The following is a 14,498-nucleotide window of genomic DNA, read 5'->3' as shown; positions in this document are numbered from 1 at the left end:
ATCGAGAGTAATGCACTGCATCATATCTATTTTTCAGTCCATGAACATGTTTTCATGTATGTGACTAAAGAATTTTTAGAAAATCTCTCTTTGTCATGGGATAAAAGAAAAATTACGAATGAGATTATAATATATAAGACTACATCTCGCGAAATATATGTAGATGAAATTAGAAAATCATGTTAAGATTTTCTTGTGATTCCCAGTCTCAGGAGTGAACTTATGGCCTTAAACTCATCATTTCCCTTACGTGTTGAAACCAATTGTCAAGAGAATGTGCTAAGCAAAATGTGTAAGCACATTTTTCAATTTTTTTCGATGTTCACCCTAGTATTGGGAAACTTAATAGGTTCCGACTAATCCAGTCGAGTCGATCGGCCCATTAAGAGGTGAAGTTCTCACATAGTGAATTTTTTCCATTTTTCAATTTTCAGATAAAATACAAACATTTTTCCATGGTAGTGAAGGTGATTGATCATCATCTCTTCTCATATTTTCCTCGGATAAGTTGCTAGCATGGTTTTCTATTCTTAATTTTTTTTTTCTTACGTAACGGAATTTTAGTGTATCATAAAGGATAGTAGTAATATCTCGAATTTTGAAAAATGTAGGGAAGTAATTTTCATTTACTCTTTTAATTTTCTAACCACGTGATGTTTGAGGCCCCTGTAAATTCATAACTCCATACCCATCCAAAAGAATTACATACATCCATTAAAAAAAAAGTTGCTCCATTTAAATAGATTAATTTGAATATTGGTAGCAAGGGTCAAGGTGATGCCACTTAATCTAGGAAAACTGATACAATTATTGAGGAGCTGTGTCTTGGAATAAGTGATGCTCATCCAGTCAATGCAGGAATAAATTCGGAATTACGAGCCATGATCCATGATTTTTTTTTGTTTTGAGGATAAAGAAAAGAAGGGAAAATAAAGGAATATAAAAAATCTAGCTTATGAGAATCAAATTTAAAATTACTTTTTGGTTTAGAATCGAGAGTAATGCACTGCATCATATTTATTTTTCAGTCCATGATCATGTTTTCATGTATGTGACTAAAGATTTTTTAGAAAATCTCTCTTTGTCATGGGATAAAAGAAAAATTACAAATGACATTATAATATATAAGACTACATCTCGCGAAATATATGTAGATGAAATTAGAAAATCATGTTAAGATTTTCTTGTGATTCCCAGTCTCAGGAGTGAACTTATGGCCTTAAACTCATCATTTCACTTACGTGTTGAAACCAATTGTCAAGAGAATGTGCTAAGCAAATTGTGTAAGCACATTTTTCAATTTTTGTTTCGATGTTCACCCTAGTATTGGGAAACTTAATAGATTCCGACTAGTCCAATCGAGCCGATCAGTTCATTAAGAGGTGAAGTTTTCACATAGTGAATTTTCTCCATTTTTCAATTTTCAGATAAAATACAAACATTTTTCCATGGTAGTTAAGGTGATTGATCATCATCTCTTCTCATATTTTCCTCGGATAAGTTACTAGCATGGCAATCTGCCATATTGTCTCTCTGTATACTAATAGAGCAGGTATAGAAACTTCAGCTATGAGGAAAATGTAGTTTAATGAAGAGAACTTTTTAGATGCATACATGTGATGTACGTAATATATATCGTTATTTTTTTTGTTGATATATATATACACATATATATAGAGGTGGCGACCCGTACGTGGGTCCGTCTTATCACCTTAATTAAAATTAGGAAGAATCGCCTTAATTAAAATTAGGAAGAACAAGGGAATTACATTCGTACACGTATTTTCGGACGCGTAGACGACCCTTCTTATCTGTTGATAAAAGTCATAGCAGCCCTATCCAAGCAATCAATGGGGTGTTAAGATGTTATTAATAGCATATGAAGTGTGAACTCCATATTTTTTTGGCACTTCTTTCATATCACGATTGACAACTTATTTCTCATCAACTGATTAAAGACCATAATACATGCATCTTCATAATAATTAAGATAAGGAGAAGAGGAGGAGGATATATGTTGTCTTCAACGAAGAAATTCAAATGTCCTCTAAAAAGTATTATGTTTGAAAACGGAATTAAATTTAACTCAACTTAACCTCATATTATTTTTCCGCTATTGTTGGTAATTTCTATTCGGTGGAATTTGCTGGTAAATTTTTGGGGACAAGCGTACGTACTCTTACATCATCAGAAAAGAAGATAAATAGATAAATAAATACAAGCCGGCTAATTTGTGAAGCTGATAATATATGGATTTCTTTTCGTGGAATTTTTGGGGGTGGGGGGAGGGAATATATGGTATTATTAAAAAAGAAAAACCGGAAAAAGCTGCATTAAATAAACATATTTATATAACTAATTCTGCTTACGTTGGATGATGTTGCCCGATAGACTTCCAACTCCATGAAAGGTGGCAAAAGGCGGACACTAAATATAAATTGTTAAATCTTTTGAATTTTGTTGTTATATATATATATATATATATGTATGTGTGTATATATATATGTATGGATTCAGGAACAGACAGTCAATAGATACAAATCAGAATCTTTTCCAGTCTGACAGAAATACTATATCTAAATAAGCTATAATTCATAATAAGTTAATATATATATTATTATTACAAAAGGCAACAAAAAATAAGAAATAAATATTTTTACAACTTTTGTTATTATCGTTTTGTACATATCATTTTTTTGAAATCATTGTATAATCAAATCATTATTAATAATTTTTTTATTACAATTGAAGATTATGAGTCTAGTATCAAAATAAAAATTATAATATTTAATAAAAGGAACAGGATAGTCCCATTTATATATATATATATATATATATATATATATAATTGTATCTTATACAATAAATATAATTGAAGAGGTAAATGTTTACTGATATAGGGTTAGAAAGATTAATATCTATGTAATAAATAGGGTTAAAAATATAATGCTTTGTTTGGTTTCGCAGTTAAAATCACAAAAATTTTAACTTTAACTTTAACTCAACACACTACACAACAAAAATACACATTTCCCAAGTAAAAATTTTTAACTTTAACTTTAATTCAACATACTACATAATCATTTGTTCTTTTCCACAATCAAAATCAAAATTATTTTAACTCTGAAACCAAACGCACCATAAATGTTTATTGGAATAGGGTTATAACAATCTATATCTAAATAGTATTTACTTCTACATCTAATTTAGATTAAATTTAATTTAAGAATAAGAAAATTAGAAAAGAAACTTTACTTGAATTAATTTATGTACCAATTTTTACTCTCATTCTGGAAAATTTTATTTGTAAAAAATTAATTTTCAATTGATAGATTAATTGTACAATGTATAAACGAATTAAACTTATAAGTACAAAGTTCAATATTTATTAGACTATTGCATTGCAAATCTCCTATTATTTTAAATTTATGTTTCAAATTTATTATAATAGATAAAATTTATATTACATATAACAAATTAGTTATTTTATGTGTGTAAAACTACAATTATCTATACTTTGGATATGCATAAACTTTACTTGAATTAATTTACGCAAGTATTTTAGCCTAAATTTGAAAAAATTAATTTGTAAAAAATTAATTTCCAAGTAATAAGTTAACTATACAATCTATAAACGAACTAAAACTCATAAGTACAAAGTTCAATATATTATCAGAATATTGCAACACAAATCTCCTATCATTTAAATTTATGTTGAAAATTTTATTATTGCAAATTAAATTTATATTATATATAACAAATTAATTATTTATGTGCATAAAACTACAATATAATTATATGTATATACTTTGGATTCAGCATAGTTTGTGGAAACTACTTTACTCAAAATGAAACTATAATTAAATTTGAAAAATATAAAAATTCTCCATAGGAAAAAAATAATTATAATCATATCTAATGCAAAAAGTTCAACAAATATATGTACAAAATTTATCCATGCAACGCACGAGTTAAGAAGATTAGTTCAATATAAGGCCTGGAACCTCTAGGTTATCAGGTGAGAACGTGCGCCACTATAATACACCATATTTGATAATTTTATTTCTAGTTCTTAATTTTTTTCGATAAGCTAGGCCCGCGGGTGTAATATAATTCTTATTGAAAGAATCGAATTATGAAAAAAAATTGATCTGTAATTGATCTATTAAGTAATTAGAGGAGAGATCTACAAAATTATGAAACTAAAATCACATGTTCGCTTCAAATAAGGCAATATTAATAATTATAAGGGTTAATTACCTACAAAAATACAAACTTTTTATATTTTATCAATTTTAGCATGAACCTTTTTTTAATCTAAAAATACAAAAACTATCAATTTAATATTAATGTTAGCATGACATCAATTTTTCAATCGAATGAGCCTCAACAGCGAAACACCACTCTCCCAATCAGGATTGCCCATGACGATAGAGGTCACTAGTGAGCCTCATTGTGGGAATGGTGGTCACCGATGAGGCTCCACTGTCTACCCCTTCATTCCTTTCTCAATTTTACTTTTTAAAAAAAAAAATTGAGCAGCGAGGGTCTCACCAGGACCCACTGCCGCCCCCGTAAGGTCACCGGTGACCTCGACTACCAAATCGGGGGGGTGTGGGCAGCAATTCTTGTTTAAATCAATGAAAAAGTCATGGCGTGTTGAAATTGATATCAAATTAATAGTTCATGTATTTTTAGGTCAAGAAAAAAAGTTTGTGCTAGAATTGATAAAAGTTGAAAAGTTTTTATTTTTTTAGGCAATTAACCCTTATTATAATTGCATGATAGAAAATGTTATATTGTGAATTACAGAGTAGGGGAGTAACATCACTTAATTAAAATTGACATAATTACATGTGAAAAGACATATAAGAAAGCAGTGGTGCAAGAGATAAGAAATGTTTTTCTTTTTAATTTGAAGTTTGTGAAAGATGACGAATTACAATTTTATCATGTCTATGTTTCTTTTTATTTTTTTAATTCATAGATGGGACTTAAATTTTTTAAAAAAAAACAGTGAAAAAGTTTCAGGGACTTCAAAATCAAATGAAATATATGATAAGATTACTATAGAAAACGGTTTGTGGAGAGTATTATTATGAGAAATAGTTTTAAAAATAAAATTATTTTGGGAAAGGACTCAAAAATTCTTGCCAGACTAGTTTTTACTTGCTTAGTCTCACAAAAAAAAAATTAATTGGTTAGTGATGTCTGAAACCATCACATTGTCTGCACACAAACGATCTTAGGCCCAAAAACATAAGAAAACCAAAATTTAATAAGTTTACAGATTAGATTATTTGCAGATTACTGGTAATTGGGACAAGATTTTATATGTTTATATGGAACTAATGACTTAGATGCACCTTTTAAAAAAAAAAAGAGATGCGATGCCATGGTAAAATGTATTTACATATGTCTACAAGTGATGGCTAGTATACACAGCTTTGCTGCTTTTTTCACCAAAAATGAAAAAAAAAAAAACCCAAAAAAAGGCCGGGTTTTTATGTTTTTCTTTTGTATAATGACAGGGTCGATTAAACTCAAAAGTTGACGATTTCCAAACTTCAGCGAAATGGTAGAAATGACGACAAAAATGCAGATGTGAATTTAATTCAAACTAGTAATTGAAGTTACACAAACTCTGATTCTAATTAATTAATTAACTCGTGATTTTTATTATGGATAATTTATAAGGACAGTTTCTTTCTTTCTTTCTTTCTTTTTCCCCATTCTGTACGCTTTGCTTGCAATTTCTTTTTCCTGGATAAAGATTCTTTGTCATCGTTTTATGTGTTTATTCATTATAGCAAAATGGAGGGGTGAAATCCAATTGCATTAAAAGAAAAATATTAAGTAATATAGTAACGAGATATGATTATCCTTAAAACGTTCATAAATAGCAAAATATCGCAGAACAATTGGTTAACCTATTTAAACCAATAGGAAGCCTAAGCGTTCGTTAGCCAAGCCACATACACATTCCCTTCCAGATACACATGCTACACTACCCCTGTTATATTGAAACTTGGTATGTCCCTTTCACCCAAAAAGCAAAAGCAAAAGAAAAAGAAAAAGAAAGCCTTGTATGTCCCTTAAAATAGCATGATTGCAGGCCACAGAATCCCGGATAGAGCGAAGTACACGAGCTACTATCTCAGAATCGACCTTCAGTATTAACGTCCTCATGCTCAATGGCCAAGCCATTTCAAGGCCCGACTTGACCGCCCAAAGCTCTGCTGCTATGGAAGTGACAATGCCAATGTTTTGCCATCCGTGTTCAGGTAGGACCAATCCTGTCCAGAGACTTGCTCCATCCAATATACCTCCATTTCCTTGGCATTTCAGGACCAGCCTCATCATCAATCGAGCTAGCTAGCGAGCTGCTACTGGTCACTAATTTGAAGATCTCCCCAGCACACTGAGCTGGCCTTACGAACTTGTCATCGTTTTATATAGAATTTTGTTTGACCATACGTACATCATTCATGAAAATATACAAACACACACACGTGTGTGTGTGTGTTGTATTTGTGCCTATAGACATGCATATATATATATATGTGTGTGTGTTGTGTGTGTTGGCGCAAATTGTTGCTAGAAAAATGGAAAAGGAAAATAGAAACGGTTGGGACGAAAAGCGCTAAGCCTTGAGGATATATTAATTTATATTATCGAACTGATAAACTATTGATACATATATTTCCATTTGCAAATATAAAATTGATCATACAAATTAAAGGTAAAACGATCTTAAAAATTATAAACAAAGTTACACAAAGGGAGAAAAAAAGAACTCAAAAGAAAAGGACAAAAAAATATAATACACACAGTTTTGGTTTAAAATCCACCCGATTTTCTTTTCTTTTTTTTAAAAATCAGTTTATTACTTTTATTTCTTCATTATTATCTATTCTGAATTAATGAAAATAATCGAAAAGAATGTCTGGCGCAGTGATACATGCTCTCACTTAATAACTAAAAAATTTCAGTTTCGATACTCATGATGGGATTCTTGTGTCCCTTTATTTTATTTTATTTTCAGTAAGACTCGTGTCTCTTTATTAATTATTAGGATTTTTATATTTTATTGCACTATACTCATATGCCTTCCTTGTTACCAAGAAATTATGAAAATGATAGACCTGAATGCGGCTCCTGATGTTTGCCCAGTGGAAGGAATCGCTGATCCTCTGTAACGTATTTTCTGATTTCTGATCCAAATCCTAAACAAACGTAAATAAAATTTTATTTTATTTTCAAGTGGTTATATTTATAATGGAAAAGACAATATATAATATAGTTCTACATATATTAGGCACTTGAACACATGTCTTGGGTCAATCAGATTGTGCCATGCTGTACTAAGTTTTCTCTTGTGTGTGTCAGCACATTCTTTGCCACATTGTAGAGAGAAGAGGCATGCTCAACTTGATTCTACTAAATAAATAATATATACTAGCTAGTCGACGTCAATTGATGCTGATACAGATATTTAAGTTATCTCTCAGTTCGCGCTCGGATTTCACGAGGATGGTATCGGGTCACTAGAGATTATAAGCTTAGCCGGTTGTTAAACCCTAGCTAGTTAAACCCTATAGTCATATTAAGTGGCTCGGATGTATATGTTGATGACTTTCTCATTAGGACTCTCTTAGTCATCCTTAGAGTTCATAAATAAAATTAATGTTACTCCACTAATATCCATTGGTTTTGTTAACGTATCCATCGACAAACTAACTCACTGGAAAGAAGACTACTGAGAGAGGGCCGATAGCGAGTCTTTTTCCGTGCTCTAAAAAAATACATATAATTTTTATTTTTATTTTATCAAATTACTATCATTCACCCCTTAATTCAGAGATTTTTAATTCAGAGATTTTAGCAAGGACCCCGTCTCCACTTGATCCAAGTCTTGCTCTATCCCTGAGCAGAAAGAAACGAGATACTATATATATCGCGACTTCTTGTGCACGTACATATGTGTGCATGCAGTAGAAAATATATATTTATATATAATGAATAAAATTTTCTTCATTAGTTATAATATCTCTTTGCTAATTTGCTGCGAGGTAAGCTTAGCCAAAGCTTACATAAAATTAAATTATAAAAAAGAAAAGAAAAATTTTACCCAAATTTTTTTTAAAAAATGCTGGCTTGAGTAATGTATAATAGGCTAAATAGAGAATCGAAATGTGGTGCCGTAACATACGCTCGCTTAGGAAGTAGAAATCAAAAGTTTCTAAGTTCACCTCTCGTCAGTAAGATTAGTTATGCCATTTTATCTTTTTTTTTTATTTTGTGGTACTAAATTTACTGACGTCCCATATAATCGAAAAAATTAAAATATTAATTAGACAAAAAAAGAAAAAGAAGGTACACCGTTTATTTGTTAACCGTCAAACGTCATCCAGGGAAAAAAAGATAACGGGAGGTGTCCAAAGACACAGAACAAGGCTGTGGTTTCCTTCGCTTGGCCCTTGGCGGAACGGAAATTGCGAGTAACGTTCCTGCCCGGAAATGGACCAAATGGTCATGACTCGCGTGAAAGAGCACGACAAGATTTTTGCATATATTATAGACCCGTTTGGTTTCATGATCAGATTTTAGAATCATGATTTTGATTTTAAGTCTACCCACTACACAACAAAAACACACGTTTCCCAAGTTAAATTTATAATACCATCTCATTTGTCTTTTTCCACAATCAAAATCAAAATTACTTTAACTCTGAAACCAAACGCCCACTTAGGATCCCGCGATCTTATCATATATTTATTTTTGCATAGTTGGTTCCTTTTAAAACTTTTATATTCTTTCATTACACAGTGTATAGCGAGAACAACATTGATTGCATATTATTTGGGAGTAAGGAACAAAGGTTTGTCCGTCATTAGAAACAAGAGAGAAAATTCATAAGTTTATAAGAGGCATGAGCCTGGCTATCTATCGTCATAAGCTTTTGGATTGTGGATGTATCCATGTTTAGTAGGCCCGTAGATTTTCCAACAAATAGTATCAGAGCTCAAGGTAACTATCATGGGGAACTCACACCACGCCAAGCTCAGGTTCGAGTGTGGAAGTATGCTCGTGGTAAGACGAGCGCCTATAGTCCAGTGCAGAGCACTGAATCGGCTCGTTACCCGAGTGTGGCAATTGGTGGTAAGGGCATGTCCTACATTGGAAAACAATAGAGGAAATTCATGGGTTTATAAGAGGTATAAACCTAGCAATTTATTGATTTGAGCTCACATATGATCCTGACTCCATAAGATCTCCATTTTTCTTTATATAGTCTAGTCGATGGATAAAGATGTCATTGTAAATCTGTGAAATGATCCTCATATATGGGAATTGTTATGGGCTTACTCGCACATTGAAAAAAACATCAATAACTATTGTAACGGATGCATGAATATGAAATTTCACGATTTTTGGATCAATGTGATATTTTCTTTAGAAAAAGAAAGTCTTATATGTGACTGTTTTAGGGGATTCTTTTTATTTCCTTATTTGCTGCAATTGATTTTTTTTTTTGGGGGAGGAGGGGGTGAATGGTTTTCTATTCTTAATTTTTTTTTTTCTAACATAACGGAATTTTAGTGTATCATAAAGGATAGTAGTAACATCTCAGGTTCTAAAAAATGTAGGGAAGTAATTTTCATTTACTCTTTTAATTTTCTAACCACGTGATGTTTGAGGCCCCTGTACATTCATAACTCGATACCCATCCAAAAAAATTACATACATCCATTAAAAAAAAAGTTGCTTCATATAAATAGATTAATTTGAATATTGGTGGCAAGGGTCAAGGTGATGATGCCTAACATAAATTAATTAACCTAGGAAAACTGATACAATTATTGAGGGGCCGTGTCTTGGAATAAGTGATGCTCATCCAGTCAATGCAAGAATAAATTCGGAATTACGAGCCATGATCCATGATTTTTTTGTTTTGAGGATAAAGAAAAGAAGGGATATAAAAAATCTCGCTTATAAAAATCAAATTTAGAATTACTTTTTGGTTTAGAATCGAGAGTAATGCACTGCATCATATCTATTTTTCAGTCCATGAACATGTTTTCATGTATGTGACTAAAGAATTTTTAGAAAATCTCTCTTTGTCATGGGATAAAAGAAAAATTACAAATGAGATTATAATATATAAGACTACATCTCGCGAAATATATGTAGATGAAATTAGAAAATCATGTTAAGATTTTCTTGTGATTCCCAGTCTCAGGAGTGAACTTATGGCCTTAAACTCATCATTTCACTTATGTGTTGAAATCAATTGTCAAGAGAATGTGCTAAGCAAAATGTGTAAGCACATTTTTCAATTATTTTTCGATGTTCACCCTAGTATTCGGAAACTTAATGGGTTTCGACTAGTCCAGTCGAGCCGATCGGCCAACTAAGAGATAAAGTTCTCACATATTGAATTTTGTCCATTTTTCAATTTTCAGATAAAATACAAACATTTTTCCATGGTAGTTAAGGTGATTGATCATCATCTCTTCTCATATTTTCCTCGGATAAGTTGCTAGCATGGCAATCTGCCATATTGTCTCTGTATACTAATAGAGCAGGTATAGAAACTTTAGCTATGAGGAAAATGTAGTTTAATGAAGAGAACTTTTTAGATACATACATGTGATGTACGTAATATATATCGTTATTTTTTTTGTTGATATATATATACACATATATATAGAGGTGGAGACCCGTACGTGGGTCCGTCTTATCACCTTAATTAAAATTAGGAAGAATCACCTTAATTAAAACTAGGAAGAACAAGGGAATTACATTCGTACACGTATTTTCGGACGCATAGACGACCCTTCTTATCTGTTGATAACAGTCATTACAGCCCTATCCAAGCAATCAATGGGGTGTTAAGATGTTATTAATAGCATGTGAAGTGTGAACTCCATATTTTTTTGGCACTTCTTTCATATCACGATTGACAACTTATTTCTCATCAACTGATTAAAGACCATAATACATGCATCTTCATAATAATTAAGATAAGGAGAAGAGGAGGAGGATATATGTTGTCTTCAACGAAGAAAGAAGACTACCGAGAGAGGGCTGATAGGGAGTCTTTTTCCGTGCTCTAAAAAAATGCATATCATTTTTATTTTTATTTTATCAAATTACTATCATTCACCCTTTAATTCAGAGATTTTTAATTCAGAGATTTTAGCAAGGACCCCGTCTCCACTTGATCCAAGTCTTGCTCTATCCCTGAGCAGAAAGAAACGAGATACTATATATATCGCGACTTCTTGTGCACGTACATATGTGTGCATGCAGTAGAAAATATATATTTATATATAATGAATAAAATTTTCTTCATTAGTTATAATATCTCTTTGCTAATTTGCTGCGAGGTAAGCTTAGCCAAAGCTTACAAAAATTAAATTATAAAAAAGAAAAGAAAATTTTTGCCCAAAAATAAAGAAAAAAATGCTGGCTTGAGTAAAATATAATAGGCTAAATAGAGAATCAAAACGTGGTGCCGTGATATACGCTCGTTTAAGAAGTAAAAATCAAAAGTTTCTAAGTTCACTTCTCGTCAGTAAGACTAATTGTGCCATTTCATCTTGTTTTTTATTTTGTGGTACTAAATTTACTGACGTCCCATATAATCGAAAAAATTAAAATATTAATTAGACAAAAAAAAAAGAAAAAGAAGGTAAACCGTTTATTTGTTAACCGTCAAACGTCAACCAGGGAAAAAAGATAACGGGAGGTGTCCAAAGACACAGAACATGGCTGTGGTTTCCTTCGCTTGGCCCTTGGGGGAACGGAAATTGCGAGTAACCCGTTGTGGTCCTGGCCATGACCAAATAAGACGCCAAACAGGATCTCTTTCAGCAATTGTGTGTTCTACCAGCAATCGATACGCGGATATCGCAGAGAACATGCCCGAGGATTCCCGCGACAAGTATAGCCAATCAGGAGCAGCTCCAATTGAAGGTGGTCGAATAGAAGCCACTCTCAGCAGCGCCTCATTGTCGAGAAAATGACTGAAAGCGTTCCAGTTCCATGAGCCATGCCCTTGAGCAAACTCACATACCATTCTGTTACAGAGCTGTGGTGGTATTGGAATAGCAGCCTGTGTCAATAGAGGAGAACCTCCCGGAGTCCAAACATCCTCCCAAAAACGGACCCCATTTCCGCGACCAACCGCCCATATAGCACCATCGGCAACCTGATTCCATGCACGAGTTATGGCTTTCCATAACCAAGAGTCAGTTTGAACTTCCTGAAGTCCCATACCCTCGATGCGGTTACGGTATTTCCCCATAAGGACCCGAACCCATAACTGACCAGGCCTAGTCAGGAATCCACATCCGAGTTTGGCAAGGAGAGCATCATTATACTCCTCCAAACGTCCAAGTCCCAGACCACCGCACTCTTTTGGTTGTGTGATGACCTCCCAGCGCACTAGATGAACCATCCTCCGCTCCTCCGAGTGTCCCCATATTAAATTTCTGCACGCTCAGTCCACAGTTGAACAAATCGAAACAGGCAGCTTCATAATATGCATAGAATATGTCGGTATTGCCTGGACAACCGACTGGGCCAATGTCACTATTCCCGCCATGGATAAGGTGGTCATAGACCATCCCGAGAGTCTGGACTGAACTCGACTCACCACTTGGTGAAAATGATCCTTAGTAAGTCTTCCGTGAACAATGGGTACACCTAAATAACGACCCTTGGATGTTGCCGCAGTAAAGGAACTCACCTGCCAAATCCTTCCCTTTTCGTCCCGAGGAACAGTTTTTGAAAAGAAGACCAATGACTTAGCAGCACTCACCTTTCGTCCGGAAGCTGTACAGAAAAAATCCTGAATCCGTTGAATAACTCGCATTTGTTGAACCGACGCCTTTGAGCAAAGAAGCAGATCATCTGCGAACATCAGGTGCGATATCAGTGGTCCGGTCCGACCCACCCTCATAGGGACCCAGTGCTTTGCATTCACCGCTTCATTGATAAGGTGAGCAAGTCGTTTGAGACATAACACAAAGATATAGGGTGACAAAGGGTAGCCTTGTCGAATACCACGACCCATAGAAAAGGAATCAGTGTGTTTACCATTCCACAAGACCTGCAATTTCGGGGTTGTAATACACTGCATTATCACTCTTATTAAATCGGTGGGAAGCCCAGCTTTTTCAATTGTATCCGCAATAAATGACCAACTCAAACGATCATGTGCCTTTTCCAGATCAATCTTGACATACATAAGCCGCTTGTCACCCGCAGCCCACTCATAGTGTGGACAAGCTCTTGAGCCACGACTATATTGTCCTGGATATGTCTTCCAGGGACGAAACTGACCTGGTTAGGTGAAACCAACTCCGCCATATGACTCTGGAGTCTATTGGCCACCAATTTAGTCACCAATTTATACAACACATTGCACAAACTTATCGGTCCGAAGTTGTGCACAGATTCCGGAAGCTCAACCTTCGGGATGAAAATACTTTTTTAAAATAAGTATTTCTGAATTTGCACAAAAATACGCCGAAATGCGTGTGGAAAATATATGATATGTATATGTATTGCACAAATCTTGTACTTCTTATTAATTTTCAAAAATGCATAATTTGGATTTATTAGCAAACTAAAGCTAAATCGAGCTGGCCCTTGATAGATAATAATACAACATGGCTATAAATATAATCGGTGGAAAGCCGAGGGAATCCTGGGAATCTCCAAACATTCTTCAAACCAAACAACCCCGAGAGTCTTTTGGGTCCACGTCTGTATGGGATGATCTCTTACATGTTGTGTAGGTTCAGTGCAAGAAAAGGAAAGAAAGTCTTTATGTATAATGAGTATATCACGTGGCAATATTACTGGCTAATAAACTTTCTTAATTTATCTTGTTTTTTATTAATATCGCAAAAAAATTACTGTTGACGAAAATAGATTTTTTATGTGTCTAATAGTACAATACCACCACGCATTATACCCATTACGCAATATCTTCTCATGAAAAGGACACTTTAGTTAGCATTTGAAAATGGCAAGGGAAAAAACTGGATAATGGTCCGCAATTACACTTGCCCATGCTGTGCTTGAAGTGGGCGCTTGCTTCACATTTCAAACTATAAATACAAGTTCGAAAATAAATGAAAGCCCAAGTATTAGCTCTTGGACTGTTCCTTCAGATTACTGAGATCATGCATAATTCATGTTTTGAGTGACTCTCTTTTCTAATTTTGATCGGGTTCCGTGATCGGCGGTGATTTTGATCAGGATATCGGTATCATCTGGTCAATTGCAATTATATTGTGCTTAGGTGATGTACTTATTATTATTATTATTATTATTATTATTTTTAAGGTTTGTCTTGAAATCCCTATGATATTTCCTGCTCTTCTTTCTGTGTTGAGACTAACAATTACCTCGGCTTTCACTTAGATTTGACTCTTGAGAATTCAATCAATTTGATCACTTCACGGACTGGATCCTTAATT

This window comes from Punica granatum, chromosome 2 (assembly GCF_007655135.1).
Source record: "Punica granatum isolate Tunisia-2019 chromosome 2, ASM765513v2, whole genome shotgun sequence".
In the NCBI taxonomy this organism is placed as follows: Eukaryota; Viridiplantae; Streptophyta; class Magnoliopsida; order Myrtales; family Lythraceae; genus Punica; species Punica granatum.
This window is presented reverse-complemented; position numbering follows the sequence as displayed.